General features: G+C 39.2%; 1 protein-coding gene and 1 long non-coding RNA gene across 4 annotated transcripts in view; one reads left to right on the top strand and one right to left on the bottom strand.

Annotated features, from left to right (window-relative positions):
* Window positions 1–4,413: 4,413 nt before the first annotated feature.
* LOC120889229 (uncharacterized) lies at window positions 4,414–8,650 on the bottom strand. The gene is made up of 2 exons (XR_005733133.2): window positions 7,545–8,650; window positions 4,414–6,196 (listed from the first exon to the last, which is right to left on the bottom strand). It is a non-coding gene; the product is annotated as an uncharacterized LOC120889229 (long non-coding RNA).
* Window positions 8,651–8,667: 17 nt separating this feature from the next.
* Window positions 8,668–18,835, top strand: part of Znf322 (zinc finger protein 322) — a 31,910-nt gene continuing 21,742 nt past the window's right edge. The window contains exons 1-3 of one of the 3 annotated variants that reach the window (XM_013363649.4): window positions 8,668–8,948; window positions 9,703–9,872; window positions 9,971–10,056. The gene's annotated coding sequence lies outside the window, so the exon portion shown is untranslated. The other 2 variants (XM_005337071.5, XM_021734411.3) reach the window with 2 other exon arrangements.

Below are 18,835 nucleotides of genomic sequence, written 5' to 3'. Positions count from 1 at the left end.
AGCAAAAGCCTCAGGACCTTCAAAATCGTAAAAGGAAACGAGGAGGCCAACGCTATTTTCATAACGTCAAGACCATTTACTATGAAAAAGGCTGATGGGTGACAGTCCTGCGCTTCGTGTGGGTCACGGCAGCCACACTCTGTGATGCCAGTGGTCACCAGGTCCACAACCGGGACAGCTGCTGGAGACTGGAGAACATGTTCGTTTTATTAAGTCTCCACCTTGAAGCACTCATCTTTCCAGTATTCTGTGTGTATAAATGGTAAGTGCAGATAAAGCACCTCTTCTAGGTACCTAAATAAGACGCTTGACTTGGTGGCTTCTGAGCTGTGAATCCTCCGAGCTGTTTCATTGCACATCATCTATATTTGAAAGAACAAGTAACAGTCAAAACTATAACAGATGCAAACTTTGGTTATTGGCATTGTCTAGGGGGAGGGGAAAAGAGACTGTCACTTCAGGGAAAATAACTGGCAGTATTTTTTCTTTCCTTTATTTATTCTAATCAGTTACACATGACAGTAGAATGCACTTTGATACATCATACATAGTTGGAGTATAATTTCTCATCCTTCTGGTTGTACATGATGTAGAATAAAAAAATAGCATTCAAGTGAAATTCTTCATTTAGATAACTTTAAGCTTTTAACATCCAATCACTTTTCCTGATGAGACTGTATTAATGAACGTTCTTTTATACTTGTTTGATATTATATACTGAAATGTTTTGACACTTGGAAGAGCTAAATACCTCAGTGAATCAATATTACCAAGATGTCAGAAAATCACACATCAAAGTTAGTGATATCACTTTAGACTCTATGTCATTAACCCAACCCTAAAGAAATTACCACCTGTCAAATCAAAAATTCAAAGAATGTCCATAAGTACCTGGAAAATATGATTTAAAATGTGTTTAAATCATACAATATGAATTGTATATAATTAAAATGTGATTTTTCTTTGACCACAGAACTGTGCAATGCCACTTTTTTCCTATTTATAAAAACATATCTCAAAAATTTAAATGTGGAAACAGAAAAATATAGCTGTCTTCCAATAAACTAGTCAATAAAGAGTTAAAAGTTGTTCTTGTTATGTTTGCTTCAAAAATACAATATAGGTTGGGAGCTGGGGATGTGGCTCAAGCGGTAGCGCGCTCATCTGGCATGCATGCGGCCCAGGTTCGATTCTCAGCACCACATACCAACAAAGATGTTGTGTCCGCCAGAAAACAAAATAAGTATATAAATATTAAAAAATTCTCTCTCTCTAAGAAAAAAAAATACAATATAGGTTGATCATTATTATTTCAAACAAAACTAACAAACATTTTAAAAGTTTCAGTTTTTATTTTTAACATAGTAAGTATTGATAGAGATCATTTACAAAGACCTTTGGGCTCACAATATTTTTAATGTGTCAAAAAAATATTACTTATAGTTCCCTGATCAAGGTTCTGGGGTTGTTGAATACACAATCAGAATGACTTTCCTCCCCTCCTCCACCCCGGTTCTCTTTCTCTATTTTCTGCTATTATAATTTTTTTCTTAAGTAATGCCTTGTGAATATACATAATGGCAAACTTCACTATGGTATATTCATATATGCACATAGGAAATTTAGGTCAAATTCATTCCACTATTCTTCCTAATCCCTTCCCCCTCCCCCTGAATCCCCTTCATCTAGTCTACCAATCTTTCTCCTATTTTAATGGAATTTCACCCCCTCCACACCTTTTGTGGATCCCCTCCTCACGCCTTTATTTTGGACTAGCTTCCAAAATTGACTTTTGGGATCTGACTTATTTCACTTAGCATAATATTCTCCAGTTCCATTCATTTACTAGCAAATGCCATTATTTCATTCTTTATAGCTGAGTAACACTCCATTGTGCATATATACCACATTTTACTTATTCATTCATTTGTTGAAGGGCACCTAGGTTGGTTCTGAAGCTGGGCTATTGTAAATTGTGCTGCTAAAAACATTTATATGGATGCCTCCCTACAATATGCTGATTGTAGAGCTTTTGGATCCATTCTGAGGAGAGGTATAACTGGATCATATGGTGATTCCATTCCTAGTTTTTTGAGGAATCTCCATACTGCTTTCTGGAGTGGATGTACTAGTCTATAGTCCCACCAATAATGTATGAGAGTATCTGATCCCCCACATCCTGTTGTGTTCTTGATAACTGTCATCCTGACTGAAGTGAGATGAAATTTCAATGTAGTAGTTTTGATTTACATTTCCCTAATTGCTAGGTGTTGAATATTTTTTCATATATTTGTTGGCCATTTGTATTTCTTCTGGTTGTTTTTTTTTTTTTTGGTACCCAGAATTGAACTCAGGGGCACTTAACCACTAAGCCACATCCCCAGCCATATATATGTATATGTATATATATAAAAGAACATAATCCTGTTTTTTTTAATATTTATTTTTTTGTTTTAGGTGGACACAATATCTTTATTTATTTTTATGTGGTGCTGAGGATCGAACCCAGTGCCTTGTGCATGCCCGCTACCCCTTGAGCCACACCCCAGCCACCCCCAGTCCTATTTTGTATTTTATTCAGACAGGGTTTCACTGAGTTGCTTAGTGCCTCGATTTTGCTGAGGCCAGCTTTGAACTTGTGATCTTCCCACCTCAGCCTCCCTAGCTGCTGGGATTACAGGTATGTGCTTCCATGCCCAGCCGTATTTCTTGTTTTGATAATCAAAATAACTTTTACAAGTACAAGGGTCCTAACACCAGAAAGCCTGAGAAGTGTTACAGAATACTTCTACAACCTCTCTTGAATGTCTCTCTTCCTTCTCATTCCATCATCCATTCTACTCGTAATTTATTGAAGATATGGCCTATCTCAGGTCTATATGAAGTTTGAGGGTCCAGAGGGAATGGAGCCATCCCTTCACCTTAGGAAGTGACAGGATAAGCAAAGTTTCAGTTCCTGGTTCTTATAGCAAAATACATTCTCCTAAATATTTCATTTTGATAATGTAGAGAACTCTTCAGCTCATATAACTTTACTAGGGCTGCCATAACAACCTGGCAGAGTGGTTAAAACAACAAGGATTTTTCCGAATAAGCCTACACAGAGGCCTATATTCTGTATTCTACCTGACAAGAGATCTGGCCCGTATCACAGAGTAATTATTCTCTATTGCTGTCACAGGGTCATTTACCCTTTGCACCAAGGGAATCCCAGAGATCACTTTCAAAACAGACGTCCAGATGCTGCTAAATGTCACCCGTCAAAGAAATCTTATACCCAGTATAGGCAGACATGTCCAGCAAGAGGCTGGCCATGAGTTTGAAAGCCAAGACAGAAGCTTGACTTAGTTCCTTGAGTTCTCCTTGGGAGAGAGAGATGTTCTGTGAGGAAGGAGTGGGGCCATTGTGTAGACCCAAGAAGGTGACCATTGGCAGGCTAAGGAGATAGACCTTAAGAGAAACCAAACCTGTCCACACTTTGACCTTGGACTTCTAGCCTCCTGGACTTTTGAATAGAGCCTTCAGATATGGCCAAATCTCCACTTGCTTCCGTCCAGATTTCCAAAAGGAAGTTTTGCTTTCTCCATTCTGTCCTTTTTCTGTAGTCTTCTCTGATGCCCACTGCCCTGCACCACTGCCCAGCAGAATAACTCAATTTCTCCAAAGTGCTTACTTGTCTGGTATATAGTCTAGTGAATTAAACCAGGCCCAAGGATGGAAAATCAGAGTTCAACCTGGTTGACAGTGGATAATGAATAGAAAAGGAACCTGAGCTTAAGATTTTGTTGAATAAAAAAGAAAGTCACTACTGGTGGATGTTGACTTCCAAGATTACAAGACTAGTATTTTTACCCATCAACTTGCTACCTCTAAACTAAGCATATTTACTTCATTTTCAATTATGATTTTAAAAGGTAAGAATCAAGTTTTTAATTTTTGTTTCCAGTGCTCAGCTAGATTATATGGTGGATGCAAATAGCACAGTTTAAAGATGAGCTCTCTAAATTAACTTTACACCAACTTGCTCATTCTTTTTATACCTGGGTGGGAAAATCTGATACCCCAGAAAATCAGGTGAAAAGCAAAATTCTAGTTGAACCTTTAATGGTGATTCATTTTTGAAATGTTATTAACTTTGCATCAAATCAGGCTATTTTTTGTGAAAATGTCACTCCTCTGATCTGAACCAGGTTCTGGTAAATGAGAACAGACTGGGAGCTTGATGAATATGGTACGTGTGGCCATTTGGGGCTCCTCCCTCCAAATTCCACAAATAGGGTTACAATGACCAAAGCAATAGATTATCTTTCCATTTAAAGCTGATTCCGTTCCCTTACTGCAGACTCCAGACTCTGCCCCGTGGGCTTCTCTTTATCAAATGCCCCTTTCCTGAGTTTTCATTCTCTACTGATGTTTTCCCGTTTGTAATACACTCACATTTCTCGCCAGGCCCCGCCCCCCAAGCCCTAGGCCCTGTCCCTGTGTGGGTCCTGAGTCCTATGGCAGTTAAGGGCTCTCTGTTCTCATTCATAGTCAAGAGTTGCTTGTAACATACTCACATTTCTCCCCACTAGGCCTCTTATCAGCTGTATGGTTCTTGCTTAAATCACTAAACCTCCCTGAACCTCATTTTCCTTTACTGTAAAATGGGGCTATTTTATTAGATCTCATAAACTGCTTGATAATTTAAGATTTAATAGAGTATTTATAACAGTGTTTGGGACATAGTTCATATCATGTAAACATTATCCAAGTCTTTCATGTTTAATCTCATCTAATATCTCTGCAATAGTTGACACTGCTGACAATACCTTCTTAAATGAAACTCTCCTCCCTTAATAATGACCTATCTTTGTTTTCCTCATTTGCTTGCTGCTTATTCTTTTTTAAAAAATCAAAATGTAAAATGTCATCATTGTCTTTATTTTTTGGACACACGTTTATTAAACCAGTTTTACATATGCAACTGTAAAATCTAAAGAAACAGAATAAATTTTTTTTAAAATATTTATTTCTTAGGTGTAGATGGACTCAATACAATGCCTTTATTTTTATGTGGTGCTAAGGATCGAACCCGGGTCCCGCCGGTGCTAGGCAAGCACTCTACCACTGAGCCACAATCCCAGCCCCTAAATTTTTAATAAATTTCTCATCAATGTAGTTCACTTTCAAAGAAATGTTTAATTGACAGAGTAGAACAATGTGTTTCCACATGCTGATTGATCAGTGCAACACTGACAATTACAGTTAACATAGTCAAGAAGCTGAAAATTGAGATTTATGGAAGACAAACTTAATTCCATCTGTTTAAAAAAAGGGGGGGTAATTTAAACTTGTAAATCACACACTTTTCATGCAAAAACAACTACTTTTAATCCCTATTTTCATCTTAAATGACCATTGAAGAATTAAACAATTTTGGGAAAAATTCAGTAAAAATTAAAAAACTAGTAGTATGCATTTAAAAACTGCTAATAGGATAAATAAAACCAAATATTAACTATTTTTCACTATACCATGAATATTGGCACTGTTTATTTCATATTCATGTCAGTTTCAAAGCTTAAAAATCCTAATAAAATTAAATGGTTTGATCAGTCCAGTTTTCTTCAACAAAGAAATCCCTTGCTTCTAGATTATAGATTTTTAAAACCGAATTATTGCCTTTGAATTTTCATACAAACGAAATACAAATGTATTTCTTTTATGTTGGTGGTATTATAAAAGGCAAGAAATTCTGTTAATGTTGTCCTTAAAAGTACAGAATTAAAATCATAATAGAATCCATCTAGTGCACCCATAAGTGTGTGTTTTGATTTCACATCCTTTTCTCATAAAAACTGAGAATTCATAATACACATCATGTGGATATTTTGGGGTTAGAAAACCCATGGCTTTGGGCATTTTAAATAATAATTCCTGAGTTTCTTCACTCAGGAATTGCATACATTTTTACCTTCCCTCAAAATAAAACACTGATGATACCCTGGCAGAAAAACTTACTAAATTATCTTTAAAAGTAAAAAGGCAACATTATTTTCAATTGTCTGAATAGAATTATTATAAATGTTTCAACTTTCACAACCCAGGCTTTTTTCTACCTAGTTTCAGACACCTCATGGTTCTCACTCCTTTTTTCACCCCAGGCTCAACAGCACCAATTGCAACATAAATGATAGAATTTGAGGTCATCCACCTGAAAAGTGAGAAAGGAAAAAAAAAAAAAAAGGAAATATGTTTCCTGTTTCTGGGCCACAGTGAGGTTAGTCATTTGTCCATTAGCAACACTTCTTCCCATCTCCTGCTTGTACACTTTTTCTGTTCTTTCTGCAACATTCCTTCAGGTATAGAAAGTCTTCACTGCAATGCCCCAACTTGTCAAACAGCTTTTTCCAACCCTTTGCCCAAAGATTTTACTGAAGGCTCATATTATTAAATAAGATTTTCTGAAAGCACTTCTGGAATTCCAACTTGTGAGCCAAAACTGGTTGCTTCCACAATCACCAGGCAGTGCTTCTATAGGGGACGTATAAAGAAAAACATGTCCTTGGACCCAGCCATTTCCAACATCTTAGCTCCCAAACACAGACTGTCATGTAGTTAGTGTCTTTCTTGTACTTATTCCGAAATGATTCTCTTGGGTCCCTCTCCTCCAATAATGAAAATTTAAATCTGGATATTTCTGTTTAATTTAGGGATACCACTAAGAAAATTAGTCTCCTCTACAGGCCACACTGAGATGATTAAGGATCAGTTCCTACAGCAACCCAGTTAAGATGTGTCCTGTTACCACTGAGTTCCATGGCTATTTGTCCTTATTCTCTATTCCTAGCTCCACACTTACAGAAAACAAACAACAACAACAAAAACACTTCTTAAAGATGTTTAACCTCAGGGATAGCTGAGCTAGTTCCATACTTGAAATTCCAGGAAAGGTTTTCATTTCCTATAAAGCCCACCAATTGGGATCTTATTCTAATATTTCTGGGACTTATTTCCTGTCTCCTATGCAGTCTCACATTCAGTTAACTCCTAGTTTATATTCATTTACCGTACCTTCTCTTCCAGTCTTTTCTGACCTATGTTCCCAGACTGCCCTATGCAACTTCTACCTCACACTATTTTTTTCTAATTTTTATCTGTTCGTTTCAGTTAAGGTGACAGTAGTATGTATTTTGACATTTCATATCTACACGGAGTATAAATTTCCATTTTTGCCTCATATTGTTTTTGACACCTAAGGTCTCTATACTAGGTTGCGAGTCTTAAAGAAATGGAACTGAGTCTTACTTGCTTTTAAACTCCTAATATCCAACATAGTATCAGGTGCTTAATAAGTGGTAAATGAATAAAACAAATAAAATGAGTGCTGCTTCAGCCAACGTCTCTTTAAAGAAAAGGTTGAAGAGTTCAACAATTATTCAGACCACCTTATGTGCAATGCAGGCTCAGAATCCCGTTTAATTTTATTCCAGGTCTTCTCTACAATACATTCCACTATTGAATTAACCATAAGTAATAATGATCCCAAGCACAGGACCTACCATCAGTTTCAATTTCAGCTTCACCAGTAACCAAATATGTGAACTTGGGAAGTTAATCTCTCTGGGCACCATCTTCCTTCTAAGAATGTAATACACATTTCTTTCAATTTATTATGACCGAATGATAATGTATGAAAATAGTACTTGGTACCACAACATACACTCTAAAAAAAACAAAAAAAAAAACTTACTAAACAACATCACTAAAATATTGAGATGACCCTAGGTGGAATATTTTCGCCTTACTTGTAAGTTTCCATTTAAAACAAATGAAAATAAGAACGCTGCAAATATCCCCAAAGCCAAAGGCGAATGTTTCCTCTAATACGCAGATGCTAACTCGTGTGGTGGTGGTGGGGAGACACTAGAGAAGACTAGGGTTACCTTAGATTAGGTAGAGGGAAGTGAAGGGAGGTCAGGGCAGGGGATGTGGGGGATAGGAAGGACAACAGAATGCAACAGACATTATTACTGTATGTTTATACGTGACTGCGTGACCAAAATGATAAGGGAGGGAGGGAAAGGGAAGGAGGCAGGAAGGAAGCAAGGAAGCTGCGGTCCTCTGCAGAAGACTGCGGGAGCCAGGACGAGATGGATCCTGCGCGTGCAGGGGTTGCTGTCTCGCCCCCGACCCCAGGACCAGCTTCAACCCAGTCTCCCACAGTCCTGGCACTCAGCCTTGCCCTCCGAGGTCTCAGGGCTGTGCACAGCTTCCACCACGGGACACCGGGCCAGGAGCACGCACTACGGAAAGCCGCAGGAGGTCTCGGCTCTGCTCCGGCCGGCCGAGAAGCCCCGCCAGAAGGGCCCGGACCTCCGCAGCCCTCCGCACCGCTCCCGCAGGAGCGCCGAGTGTAACCTTGGCCGCCGTCAGGGATCGAGAGCGCCTGCGCGCCTCGGAATCTGGTCCCGTCCACACCTTGGCTTGCGTCTCCACGGCTGCAGCATCCAGCGGGCTCGGGTCCAGGCCTAAACACCCTCACGCTCCGCGCCGCCCCCTCAGGAAGCTCACCCATCGCAGCCGCAAGCCGCGCACGCGCGCCGGGCCCCACGTAGGTCCCGCCCCCGACGCCCGCCTCCATTGGCCGAGAGGCCCGGCGGCCCTTCTTGGAGCGGGCGTCACGTGACTGAGGACGGGGCTGAGGCGGCTGCTTCCCAGCTGGGCCCGGAGGGCTCCGCGCTCAGCCGGCCGGGTCGGCCCCGAGACCCCGCGGACTTCCGGCCCCAGCCGAGCGGGGCGGCGGGAGTGGCTCTGGCTGTTGTCGGCTTTCCAGGCCCGCTCGCCTTCCTTCCTGAAGCCGGGTAGTCGCTCCCCGATGCCGAGGCTGCGGTCGCCGCGAACCGGATGCGAGCCTCTGAGACGCACCGGAAGTGTCCTCTGAGGCCGAGGGGCGGCGCGGGCGGGTGAGCTACGGACCCGGGTGGGCCGGGCGGCGTGCGGGTCTGTGCGGGGCGGCGCTGGTGAGGCAAGGCGAGCCGGGCCCGCGGCGTGTGGGGTGGCGCAGTGCGGGGAAGGCCGGACCCGGCCGGCGGCGTGCGGGGCCGATCGGGAGCGGACAGCTTCTGCGCCTAGCGGGTCCTGCGCCCGCACTCACCGGGGACCGTGGAAGGCCTCAGCTGGTTGAAAGCGCAGCCCGTCGGCACGGTCGACGCGGGTGAGGGCGGGAGACGCTGCTGCCGGCGTACGCGGCTTTTGCGGACGTGGACGGCCCCTGCCTCCTGTGCGGCGGCGCCCCGCGCTGGGCCGAGTCCGGGTGGTTCGTCCTGACCGTTGCCTGGTGGACACCGGCATCACAGGTAGCTGTGTTACCTACACTGGTCACGGCGCGTCGCCGTCTGTAGGATCAGAAGAAGGGGTCCTTGACCTGGAGGTTGACAGAATGACGACCAGAGCAGTTGGCAGAAGGAGAGGGATTCAAAGCGGAAAAGCAAGGCCTCGGGCTTTGTTAGGAAGTCGAATGCCGAGCGAGTCTTGACATTTTGTATGGAGCAGGTCAGGAAGGAACTTTCTAGCAGGTTTGCTTACAGGAAAACCATGTAGGCAGTGGTGGAAAGAGGTGTAAGGTACGCTGCAAGGATGCTCACCAGACTGGAGAGTAAATGCGACCAGTATTTATTAATTTGTTGTTGTTGTTGTTGTTGTTGTTCTTTTTTCCAGCGCTTAAGATGAAACCAAGGGCCTGCACGTGCTAGGCAAGTACTCCACCACGGAGCTACACCTCAAGTCCTCTTATTATTTAATTTTGAGACGAGGTCTGGCTAAGTTGACCTGGCTGCCCTGAACTTGTGATCCTTCTGCCTTAGCTTGCCCGGTAGCTGGAATCAAAGGTGTGTGCCATGGCGCCTAGTTTGGGACCAATATTTAAATAGCACTAGAAAAATTATAAGTCTCACGAAGTTATCTTGAACATTATTTTTTCTTTTAGGAGAGGGAGGACTTGAGTATTGTGAATAGTTCTGGTCTAGAGACCTTTTAGAGCCAAAAGGAATACAGTCTTGAATCTTTCTTATGGTAAGTGGCATACCAGACTTTATGTATATTTTCTTCTTCTTCTTATTTTGGTGGGGGCGGGTTGAACCAGGGGTGCTTAACCACAGCCCTTTTTTTGTTTTATATTTTGAGACAGGGTCTTGCTAAGTTGCTGAGGCTGTTTGATTTTGTGATCAGACTCCCAAATTAAGCTACCAGGATTATAAGCCTGAGCCACCGGCCTGGGGTTTGTTTTGTTTTGTTTTGTTTTTGTAGTACTGGCCTTTTATTTTGAGACAGGTCCTGCCCAGATTGGCTCAAACTTATGATTCTCCTACTTCAGCCTCCTGAGTTGTTGAGCTTAGATGTGGGCCTCACCTGCCCTAAGCCCTGCGTTCATATATAACTCTGGATTTGAGGGTAGAACAGAAAAGAATGGGAGAAAACCAGTGGAGAAAGAATGTTCCTAGCCCTTAACACAGTAAAGCTGTAAGACTGAGCAGTGTGCCCTATCAATTCAAGAATGTGTTCTAATTCTTTCTGTCTTGCCAGCATTTTCATGATAAACTTACATTATTGCTTCTTGACTAATATGCCACACAAAGAACGTAATATGCCCAGTGCTTAGGCAGGCTCTGGTGTCAGAAGATATATACTTAACCCCTAACTAGCTTTTTGGGGTGATTAGCTAACTGCCCCGAGCATCAGATTTTCTATTGAAGATACAAACATTGGTATTAATATCTCTTTTATAGGGTTCTTGGGAAGAATAAGTGAGGTAATCCCCTGTAATCAATGCAAAATAAATGAGCTTATTCCTAACCAAGGGCCTATAATGTAAGCATTATTTATTTTTTAGGTAATGCTTTAATTAATGACTTTAATTGTCTCATACATACTTTCACTATAAAGATAACCTTGAACTCTTAAGCTTTGTAATTCAGCCTGTCTGCTTGGGAGGCTTTTGTTGCCTGTCTGATGATTTTGTACACTTTGACCCTGCACATGAGAATACCAGTCTCTTCCTAGGATGGAGAAAGAGAAACGTTGTAGAGGGAGGAGGGTATTTGGGTTTGCCTGATGGACCAGTTGGGTCTACTGGCATAGCCTGTTGTATTGCTACTGGAGATGAAAGGATGATAGCCCTTTTCTGTTCTGATATTTGTTTCTTCATATTTTTTATTTATTTAGCAAATGTATTTTAGATGGTAAGGAAATTGCAGTGAAAAAAAGACTAGATCCTACCCTTAATAGATGTTACATTCTTTTTTTAAAAAAATCCGTTGGTGCATTTATTTATTTATTTATTTATTAATATTTATTTTTTAGTTCTCGGCGGACACACATCTTTGTTTGTATGTGGTGCTGAGGATGGAACCCGGGCCGCACGCATGCCAGGCTAGCGCGCTACTGCTTGAGCCACATCCCCAGCCCCTAGATGTTACATTCTAATAAGAGAATCAAATAAATGAACAAATATAAAATGTGTATTACAAAGTTGAATTGAGAAAAGTGCATGAAGAAAAATAAAATAGGACAAATAACTTGAGCTATTTTTAGATAAAGGTAGTCAAGATGTGCTGCTTTTTGAGGAAGTAATTTTCAGGCAGAAACTTGAATCAAAGGAACAAACAACTTGTAGCAATTAAGCAGAAGGAAAAAGTGATATCTCTGAGGTATCTTGTGAGACTGAAGGGAGGCAGAGATGACACATTTTGTAGGGCAATAAAAACTTTGGCTTCTGACTTTGTCTGCATTTTCTGAATGTGATAGGAAACAGCATTTAAACTAGGAAAATGTCATGGTCTGCTTTGAGTTTGAAAACCCATCTACATTGTATAGGTGCTTATATTTCAAACTTAATACATGAATGGGAAATTAATATCTTTATTTTTTCAAGTTTTTCTTCTTGGTGCCCCATACTTTCTTGGTTATTTATGTCAAATATGATACTTTAGATTTATTACTTTAGGGAATAATCTGATTAATTTGCCAGCCTATGATCAAACTCAGAATCCTTTATATTGAACTCTCCTTTTGAACTTTACCACATTTCAAAAGACAAAATACCATAAACCCATCATTTTGTACCACCTATTTGTCTGCATGCCTGCATATCTATTTAGTTATGATTCTGAATTGAAATTCTTCCCTTCTAACATTTCTGCATATATTTTCCCCTAATATTGCCATGTCTTTCTATTAATCATTAACTGGCTGAGTCTTTTTATTTAGTTTATTATCTTAGTGGGTTTTGAGGCAGACTTGATACAAGAGTCAGGTACAAAGGATGAGCTCAATAAATGTTAGTGGTTAGCGCATGCCTATGATCCCACCAATATGGGAGGCTAAGGTAGAAGGATTGCAAGTTCAAAGCCAACCTCAGCAACTTAGTGAGACCCTACCTCAAAATTAAAAAAAAAAAAGAGGACTGGGGATGTTACTCAGTGATTAATTGCCCCTTATCTTGGTTCTCATTGCAACGCCTTGAAGCATGTGTATTACCTATTTTATCAAAGAAGTTGGGAAATTTAAGTAACTTACCCAGGTTCTTCCATCCACAAAGGAGCACAGTGGGAATTTGAACCAAAATGTGATTTCAGAGATTAACCTTTTAATATTGAAATAATTTCAGGTTTTTTTTTATAGTTGTAGTTGGACATAATACCTTTGTTTAATTTATTTATTTTTATGTGGTACTAAGGATGGAACCCAGGACCCCACATGTGAGCCCCACACGTGATCGTTCTACCACTGAGCCACAACCCTGACCCCCTAATTTCAGATTTTTTTTTAAATTGCAAAATAATACAAAGAATGCCTGTATAACCTTCACGTGTGTTCTCTAAATGTTAACATTGTATCACATTTTGCTTTATGATTTTATATGTCTGTATATACACACAGATATGTACTTTTTTTTTTTTTTTTTTTAAGAATTTGAAAGTGATCTGAGGACCTAATGTCTCTTACACTGTGAAAGAAGTAGGTCCTGAAGTCCTAACTTCTCTCCTATGTGTACATGCACAGTGCTACTAGCTACCTGCCATTCTTGGGAGAATTGAGCAAATAGTTATTCAAATATATTTTCTGTAGTACTTCATTCTCTCCTGGAACCCTAATTGAGGAAACCTACCTAAATACTCAATTGCTTATCGCATTTCAAAAGACAAAATACCAAAAATATTTCCTTCAATTAACAATATAATATTAAAATCAAGAAATAAACATTCATATAGTACTATTATCTAATCTCCAGACAGTATTCAAATTTAGCCAGTTGTTCCAATAATGTCCTTCTTAGCAAAGGAGGGGTGTCTGTGGTCCAAGATCCAATCTGGCATTATTCGTTTTGTTTAATTATGATGTCTCTTTTATTGTATGACATATTCTCAGACTTTGATAACCATGGCATTTGCTGATAGAGTATCCCTTAGTCTGGGAGTGTCTCCGGCTTCCTTGGGTAGATTCAGGTTCCTGTTTGGGGCATGGTGCCACAAAGGTTCTGTGTTCTTCTCTGCACAATGTTAGAAGGCACCTGGAGTTGCTTTATCTCGTTACTGATGAGGTTGACCTTGATATTTTGGATAAGGTGAAATCTTTCCAGTTTCTATACTGTGAAGTTATTCTTTATGGTCTTTGTGACTAGGAAATGTCAAGAGTGTTATATCTTGATCATCATAGTCACTTGATCATGTAGTCACTTTTCACTAACTAGACTATTGTCTGAGACAGTACTCTTCTTTTGATTAGACATGGTGATTTTTAAAAAATTCCACCATTTCTTTTACATGTAATTGCTGGCTTTTCTATGTAAGAGACCATCTTTCCACTTATTTATTCCTCTGTGAGTACAGATGCCTGGATTCTTGTGTTACTTCACTGCTGTCATGACTTGTTTTGTTCTACTGTGTCTTTTAGATTTGCATGGTGGCAGCTCCTTCATCTCAGTTCCTGGGTTGTTGTGGTACATCATTGCTTTTTGAGTACTTCCTTACTTTCTGGCCCAACAGGCTATTCCAACCTCATCTTATAGCTTCCAACCCTATAATCAGCCATTTTCCAAGGAATCCTCTGTTTCCTTTCCATGGAGAAACCAAAATCTTGGTCTTGGTGTATTCATTGCCACTAGGATTTTATTTCTGTGACTTTTTAGCAGACATTACTAGGAAAAAAACCACAGCCATTTCACACATACAGTACCTTCCTGTCTTCTCTCTGTGTACTTGAAGTTCTGAACTCGTTCTGATACCTATCTCTGATTCCAGTTAAACAGTAGAATTCATCCTAACGTTTTCTGTATCTGTAATTTCCCTGACAGTGGGGAATCTGGGTGGCATTTTTACCCTGTAGCACATCCACATTTACTTATTTGTTTAATCCCAGGATGAATGTTTAACTAGTATATCCTACCACCATGAGGAAAGAAAACAAAAATACCAATTAGTTTGGTAATTTTTTAATGAATCTATTTATTCTAATTAGTTATACATCACAGCAGAATGCATTTTGATTCATAGTACACAAATGAAACACCATTTTTCACTTCTCTGGTTGTACACAAAGTAGAGTTGCACCATTCGTATAATCATATATGTACCTAGAGTAATGATGTTGGCCTCATTCCACCTTCTTTCCTACCATCTCCCCTCCCCTTCTGTCCCTCCCCCCAGCCCTTTTTTATATTTTATTTAGAGACAGAGTCTCTCTGAGTTGCGGAAACTGGCTTTGAAATCAGGCTAGCTTTGAACACGAAATCCTCCTGTCTCAGCCTCCCGGGCTGAAGGATTACAGACGTTTGTGTTGCGCTGGGCTCTCTGTAGTTGCTTGTGGCTATTTATCTTTAGTTTGAATTTATATAATCCCAGCACTGCTTTACTGTGTTTAAGCCTTGTTCTACCCTTTTCTTGATGGTTGTTATTCATTTGAAATACAAACACATTTGGTTTTTAATTGTTTATCTTTTCTTAATTTCTTTTTGGCCATATAGACATTCATATAGTTTTAAATTTCTTCTTTCTTACATAAAAGATGGCATTTTTTTGCACTTTTCTTTTTAAAATATGGTAGAAGTCACTCTACTTTGTTCATAAAGATTTCACTCAATTCTTTCTTATATCTGCATAGTACTTTGTTATGTTTGGTTATACTAATCAATGAATATGGAGAGTCCCCTCCAAAATGCATGTAGCACAGGGTCTCCCTCTGCTGAAGCCCCATCCTGGAGTGGTGCATTGGTGAACCCTGCCTGGAGTGAACCTGTGTTGCCATGTTGTCATCACACAGACTGCATAGTTTACGTTAAGGTTCGCTTTCATGTTGTATGCTTTGGGATTTTGACAGATGTATATAGGTCTTTGTCTTCCCTTTGTTCTAAATGGCTGTGCTCTACCTATTTATCCCTCCCTTCTCACCAGGTAACCATTGAACTTTTTTACTGATTCCTTACTTTCACCTTTCTAGAATGTCGTATAGTTGGAATCACATAGCATGTAGTTTTTTTAGATAACTTCTTTAATTTAGGAATATTCCTCCATGTCTTTCTGTGGTTTAACCTCTTCTTTTTAGTACTATAATAATCTGTTATTTAGATGTACCACTCTTTATTTATTCATTCACTTACTGAAAAATATCTTGGTTACGTTCATGTTTTAACAATTATGAATAAAACTGCTATAAACATTTGTATGCAGCTTTTTGTGTGGACAGTGCTTTTCAGCTCACTCAGGTAAAAATCGGGGTTTGTGATTATTGGGCTAGTGTATGTTCCTCCCACAGTCTCACCAGCATTTGATTTTCAGCCATGCTAATGGATGTGTAGTAGTACCTCGTTGCTGCTTTAATTTGTAGCTCCCTGATAATATAGGGTGTTGAGCATCTGTTCATATGCTTACAAGTGGTGACTTGTGTGTCTTCTTTAAAAAAATGTCTTTTATGTCTTCTCTATTTTTTTCTTGTAGGGTTTTTTTTGTTTTGGGGTTTTTTTTTTTTTTTGGTTTGTTTTCTTGCGGTACTGGGTGCTGAACTCAGGGCCTTATGCCTATTAGGCAAGCACTCTACCACGGAGCTATATCCCTAGCCCATTTTATTTTGAGACTGGGTCTCACTAGTTGACCAGGCTGACCTTGAACTTGTGATCCTGCTGTGTCAGCCTTCCCAGTAGCTAGGATTACAGGCTCTGTACCAGTGCAGCACCTGGCTTCTTATTGAATTATACAAATGTGTGTGTGTGTGTGTGTGTGTGTGTGTGTGTGTGTATGTGTATGTGTGTATAAAATTGGTTCTTATCAGATTTGTCGTCTTCAGGTGTTTCCTTCAAGTGTGGTTTGTCTTCTCATTTTCTTGACAGTGTCTTTTGCAGAATGGAGGGGTTTTCATTTTAATGAAATTCATCTTATCAGTTTGCTTCCATGGATTGTGCCTTTGGTATTATCCTTATCCATAGTTATCTAGTGATTCTTTTATGTTATCTTAGAAATTTTATAATTCTGTGTTTTACCTTTAGATTTAAGTCAATTTTTAAAAACTAATTTATTTAACAGTTAAAATTTGTGTGTGTTTATTAATGTACAAGATGATGTTTGAGATGTATATACATACACACATACATCAGGGAATGGCTAAGTCGGTGTTTAATTAATGTATTATGCACATATTTTCTTGTGGCAAGCATCCACTCAGAAATTTTTAAATATCACTTTATTGACTATTAATAACTATAGTCACCAGGACATAGTAATAGATCTCTTAAACTTAATTCCTAAGTGAAATTCTGTATCTTCAACTAACATCAACCCAACTTCTTCTACTGAGCCACTAGTAAACACCCACTTTGCTTTCTGAAGTAAAATGAATTTAGTTTTAGCTTTTTTACACTCTGTAGTAGCAACATTGGGTGGAATCTTTCCTTCTGTGTCTGCCTTAACTCAGTTAACATTTTCCTCCAGATTCATCTGTGTGGTTTCAAATCAAAGCATTTCTTTTTCTGTAAAGCTGAATAATATTTCACTATTTGTAGGTAAGACATTTTATGTATCCATCTATTCATTGTATGATCCATTTTAAGTTAATTTCTATAAAAGATGTAAATTTTGTGTCCAGGTTAATATTTTGCATGTCCAGTCATTCCAATGCCATTTTTGAAAAGTTGTCTTTTCTCTATTATATTTCCTTTTCTCCTTTATTAAAGATTGGCTAATTATAGTAAATGTGTATCTCTTTAGCTTCTCTGTTCTGTTCCGTTGATCTATTTGTCTGTCACTGGTACCCTGTCTTGATTACTGTAGCTTTATATTAAGTCTTTTTTTTTTTTTTTAGTTTTTTAAAAATTTGTTCTAATTAGTTATACATGACAGTACAATACATTTAAGCACTTTGATATATCATACATAAATGGAGCATATTTCTCATTCTTCTGATTATACATGTTGTAGAATGACACTTGTCGTATAGTCATATGTAATAATATCTGTTTCATTCTACTAGCCTTCCCACCCCTGTACCCCCTCCTCTCACTCCCCTTTATCTAATCTAAAGTAACTCTGTTCTTACCTAGCTCACCCTCCCCTTATTGTGAATTAGCATCCACATATCAGAGAAAACATTCAGCCTTTGTTTTTGAGGGGATTGGCTTTTTTAATTATCATGATATTCTCCAGTTCCATCCATTTACCAGCAAATGCCATAATTTCAATCTTCTTTGAGTAATATTTCATTGTGTATATGTTCCACACTTTCTTTATCCATTCATCTGTTGAAGGGCACTTAGGTTGGTTCCATAGTTTAGCTATTGTGACTTGAGCTGCTATAAACATTGATGTGGCTGCGTCACTGTAGTATGCTGATTTTAAGTCCTTTGGGTATAAACTGAGGAGTGGGATAGCTGGGTCAAATGATGGTTCCATTCCAAGTTTTCTAAGGAATCTCCACACTCCTTTCCATGGTGGTTGCACCAATTTGCAGTCCAACCAACAACATGTGAGTGTACCTTGCCACATTTATTGTTGTTTGTATTCTTGATAATTGCCATTCTGACTGGGGTGAGATAGTTTTGATTTGCATTTCTCTAATTGCTAAAGATTTTGAACATTTTTTTCATATATTTGTTTATTGATTGCATTTCTTCTTTTGTAAAGTGTCTGTTCAGTTCCTTAGCCCATTTATTGATTGGGTTATTTGATTTTTTTGGTGTTAAGTTTTTGAGTTCTTTGTGTATCCTGGAGATTAATGCTGTATCTGAGGTACATGTGGTAAAGATTGTCTCCCATTCTGTAGGCTTTCTCTTCACGTTATTGTTTCTTTTGCTGAGAAGCAGCTTTTTAATTTGAATCCATCTCATTTATTTCATTCTTGATTTTACTTCTTGTGCTTTAGGAGTCTTATTAAGAAAGTCAGATCCTGGGGCTGGGGTAGTGGCTCAGTGGTAGAGTGCTTGCATGAGACACTGGATTCAATCCTCCGTACCACATAAATATAAAATAAAGATATTGTGCCTATCTAAAACTAAAAAATAAATATTAAAAGAAAGAAAGTCAGGTCCTCCTAAGCTGACATTATGAAGATTTAGGCCTACTTTTTCTTCTTTTAGGCACAGTGTCTCTGGTCTATTTCCTAGGTCCTTGATCCACTTTGAGTTGAATTTTGTGCATGGTGAGAGAGAAGGGTTTAATTTCATTTTGTTGCATGTGGATTTCCAATTTTCCCAGCACCATTTATTGAATAGGCCAGCTTTTCTCCAGTGAATGTTTTTGACACCTTTGTCTAGTATAAGATAACTGTATTTATGTGGGTTTGTCTCTGTGTCCTCTATTCTCTACTACTG

Source organism: Ictidomys tridecemlineatus, chromosome 8, assembly GCF_052094955.1.
Source record: "Ictidomys tridecemlineatus isolate mIctTri1 chromosome 8, mIctTri1.hap1, whole genome shotgun sequence".
NCBI classification, from domain to species: Eukaryota; Metazoa; Chordata; class Mammalia; order Rodentia; family Sciuridae; genus Ictidomys; species Ictidomys tridecemlineatus.
Note: the sequence above shows the minus strand (reverse complement) of the source record. Positions and strands in the feature narration are given on the sequence as shown.